We start from the raw sequence: 4,908 nt of genomic DNA on the forward strand, positions 1-4,908 counted from the left end.
ACACAGTAACTGCTCACCCAGGCTACACTTTACAGACCACAGTAACTGCTCACTTAGACTACACTTTACAGAACACAGTAACTGCTCACCCAGGCTACACTCTACAGAACATAGTAACTGCTCACCTAGACTACACTTTACAGACCACAGTAACTGCTCACCCAGGCTACACTTTACAGAACATAGTAACTGCTCACCTAGACTACACTTTACAGAACACAGTAACTGCTCACCCAGGCTACACTTTACAGACCACAGTAACTGCTCACCGAGACTACACTTCACAGACCACAGTAACTGCTCACCTGGACTACACTTCACAGACCACAGTAACTGCTCACCCAGACTACACTTTACAGAACACAGTAACTGCTCACCCAGACTACACTTCACAGACCACGCTAACTGCTCACCTAGACTACACTTCACAGAACACAGTAACTGCTCACCGAGACTACACTTTACAGACCACAGTAACTGCTCACCTTGACTACACTTTACAGACCACAGTAACTGCTCACCCAGGCTACACTTTACAGACCACAGTAACTGCTCACCTAGACTACACTTCACAGAACACAGTAACTGCTCACCTAGACTACACTTCACAGACCACAGTAACTGCTCACCTACAATACACTTCACAGACCACAGTAACTGCTCACCGAGACTACACTTCACAGACCACAGTAACTGCTCACCTGGACTACACTTTGCAGAACCGGCAAATGCTCACCTAGACTACACTTCACAGACCACAGTTACTGCTCACCCAGACTACACTTCACAGACCGCAGTAACTGCTCACCCAGACTACACTTCACAGACCACAGTGACTGCTCACCCAGACTACACTTCACAGACCACGCTAACTACTCATTAACTACGCCTCACGGTCAGCGATCTTAGTGGTTTATAACACTTTACATTTTCTACCTTGATACAAAATCTCCCCTACACATAATTTAATGTATCCAGATTTAGTGCATTAGTTGCACACCTGATGACCTCGACACTGCACCTAGGCGTGTAGATAACAGTTCATAATTTCGTTACCAACGACTCGGAAACTTCTTCCCGGTTCAAAGTGCATAGCACGTACCCGCGAAATAACACTTCACCAGTTACGTGTTGATCTGCAGTCACTTTGTAGAATGCGTACACATGTTTGCTTTCCACAGTATCGATATCACTGCAATTTATCAAAGTTCTTACCTCTCCTTTTTTCGTTTCTCGTTTGACCTGTCAGATGCTCCCAAATTACCGTACTTCCTCAATACAGTGTATGTATGTATTATTCGGACACTTTCTACCCATTAACTGTATTCAGGAAGATAATAATGACTGGATCCAGGATTGGTGCAGCTTTACCGAAATGCATGCTCTGTAGATACAGAGGATTGGGTAAAGAGTGTCTGAAAGAAATATTTGTGCTAGCGTTTATTCGAGGAAATGCGGTATAAGATAATAGCACTCTTCTGGGCTTTTATTCCCAGTGTTTGCACTTTATAAACTGAAGTGACTGTTCCCACGTGCGTACCTTATACCGACACATGTTACAAGTTCCCGATACGCATATAGATAAAAGCGACAAAACCCTCTATACATCCGTAAGAAATCACTGCTAAAAGTAAAGAGTCGATTGTACAGGTTCGACTATGTTATGAGCATGTGTTTGTTTGTTTATCTCATCAATTTTGCTGTATGACGGCTATCTGTAAATAAGATCAAAGATGTGCTTATGAATCACTATGACATAGTGGTGATACCGGGAGTTCGAACAAAGGTGACCGTATCCTGCCCCACCGGTATCACCCGTCATAAATGCATACAAAAGCTAGTCAATTTGTCACCTGAAAGAACGTTCGGGAACGTATGGTATAAGTCAAAATGCGGAATTGCATCTGAGATCACTTTCTGCCACTGTCACTGATGCGTCAAACTTTGAAATGCCCTTCACATGTCTAGCATAAACGTTTTTGAAACCTTTACTGAGATCCTGAATGTTGTAACTTTGATCGAACAACTTATGAGCATGCGAGGTATAGTATAACGCTTGTATTTCACCGTAGAAGCAGTGTGCATTATTACGAAAATACATGCTTTATCATACATCTACCATCCGTTGTTGCTCTTCCGTGTCAGTTGGGTGAGAACCGGATCTAAATGTAGAAGTCATTTACTAGAAACTAGAGCGTGAAGTAGTCTGTAAATGTTGTTTCAAGAAGGAGCGAGTGAGGTGGGGTCTACGCCGCTTTGAACAATACTTTATGATATCACGGGCTGTCTGCTTAATGGGGAGGAAATCCCGAAGTAATGCAGGTAACTAACATTTACAACTTGTTTCTTATAAGAGACCTTACTCTGTGAGAGTTGGTTTCGAATCCGTATGGGACTCGATCCAAAAGGTACTTGAATCTGTACTCAACTGAGCAGAAATGAAATCCCAAATATGACAAATGTTACAACACTTTCTTAAATCTTTTATTTACTTTGGTTCCGAATGTCTGAAGAAGATAGTCAAGTGTCGAAATGAATATATATTTTACTTTTCAACCTGAAAATGTTGTTTTTTTTAAGTTGAGTTAAAATACTTTCAAGTCTTAGTATATTTTCAGTTTTGTTTTGATCTAGACAGTTAGTTCAAAGGCATTGATACACATGTAAATAAATATGTTTTCAAAGCAACATTGCATACACACCCAACTCACTCACTCACTTAAACTGACTACACGTCGTGTGTTATATTTGATTCTCAAACTCTCAACTTTAAATTCTATCATTGGAAATTTTCCCTTTCATTAACATACTGTCATTTTCACTTTTTAATTCCACGGTTGCAGGTTTATCACAATGGCACGTGATAATTACGTTGAGGACCTCACCTTAGAGGCTTCTTGAGCACATCCATGAGAAGGTGAAGGCCTCCGTCCGCCCTCAGGTCAACGTGGAGACGGCCAAACAGTTAGAAGAGAACATTCGACAAAAATTGGAAAAAGCCTTGAACAAGTCTCTGAATAATCTAGAAAGAAGGTTCTTCAAGTACGCAGACAAGTGTGTAGACGCCTCTGGAAACAGGCAGTTTAAACAGATCTCAAGATTCATATCAAGGGCTGAGAACGACGTGGACGCCAACTTTAATGAAAGTCAAACACAAACGGGAATCGGTAAGTTTACCAACGACCATCGGATATTGTATCTTCTACTGGAACGCGTCAGGGTGAGAGAGAATACCTTGCTGACCCGAGGTGAGAGCGATTGTCCCTGGGTGAGAGCGATTGCCCCGGGGTGAGACCGATTGTCCCGGGGTGAGACCGATTGTCCCGGGTGAGAGCGATTGTCCCAGGAGGAGGTGGGTGGGGTGAGTGGCGGTGGAGAGCGATTGTCCCGGGTGAGAGCGATTGTCCTGGGTGAGAGCGATTGCCCCGGGGTGAGACCGATTGTCCTGGGTGAGAGCGATTGTCCCGGGTGAGAGGGATTGGTCCCGGGGTGAGAGCGATTGTCCCGGGTGAGAGTGATTGCCCCGGGGGTGAGAGCGATTGTCCCGGGTGAGAGCGATTGTCCCGGGTGAGAGCGATTGTCCCGGGGTGAGGGATTGTCCTTCAAGCGTCCAACCTACGTTAGTTGATGTGCGTGGGTTAGGTAATACGCTGTTTTCTTTCAATAACCCTATCCTGCTTGAGGCATTCCAGTTTTGCTTGGGATTCCCAGAAAACCCTAAGCAAACAGTTTGTCAGCTTGTGGAACAGAGCCCTTGTTGGGATATATTAGATGTCTCCACGCCAAATTCAAATTAACAGATGATTGAACGCCGGCATTTCTGCGCGGAGAAATAGGCTACCTGGTTATTTACTGGGGCGATTGCGGCCATTACAGCATGGACATTGAATTTAGGGCTACGCAGCTGAGTGGCACGACGTTGTGATACGTCATTTTTACGTCGCCGCAAAGGGTTTAAGTTATTTGATACCAACGTATTTTACGTTGTCTTGACGATTCCTATTTAACGTTAATGGTCCGAATAGTTACTGTATTTGTTTTGGTCGTGTTTTCTGAAGCTGTGGCTGAATGGTGAAGAAGAATCCCAAAGTGAAGGAAACGTTTTACAGAAAACTCTATCGTGACACGGTTATAAGAAACGTTGTTTTAACGTTGTGAGAGACAAAAGCATGTGCTGGTTTCCCAACGTAAATTTACAGCATTTATTTATTACGTTGTATGACATATCGTTATAAATAATAATCACCCATTCTCAATACAAGTGCGCAATTACTAAAAATTCACGCCGTCGCCATATGCAATACATTTCCGGTGAATGCTTGAACGAAACGTTACAATATACGATTGATTTGAATTTAAAATCGAAGTGGCAACATAGTAATCAACGTTAGTGTCATGCTTTTGCGGTCTCATAGCGGCCAATGCCCCAGCTAGAGGGCGGGAAAATAGGAATGTCGCCAACAGGAGATGGGTATATCGACTACGTTAGTGAGATGACATACCGGTTCGGAAGCGAAACAAGTATCTAATGATAGCACAGATCTATCTAGACAGCTTTTAAGAAGCCATACTGTTAAGCGTTTTCCTATGAACTCTTTAAAAATGAAATGTTCCTATGTCGCTGTTTCATGTATTCTACGTTATGGACTATATTCAGCTGAAATTCAATTCAGACGCAGTGAACATCTGTATTATCGCATAGTTAGTTTTTCATTTGTGGAATAAAAGAAAAAAATATTTTATATAGCGTCTTTGCATATACTTGGTACATAACTTTCTATTAAAAAATAACCATGGTTAAGGATGTATTATTACACGTAATGGCCTTTCTGGCAAAGTAAGAAGAAAATAACGCGTCAAAATCTCATACATATAGGTTGGTTAGGTGCTAGCAATACGTAACGCGGG

This window comes from Haliotis rubra, unplaced genomic scaffold, assembly GCF_003918875.1.
Source record: "Haliotis rubra isolate DU_JTF1 unplaced genomic scaffold, ASM391887v1 Scf419, whole genome shotgun sequence".
NCBI lineage: Eukaryota > Metazoa > Mollusca > Gastropoda > Lepetellida > Haliotidae > Haliotis > Haliotis rubra.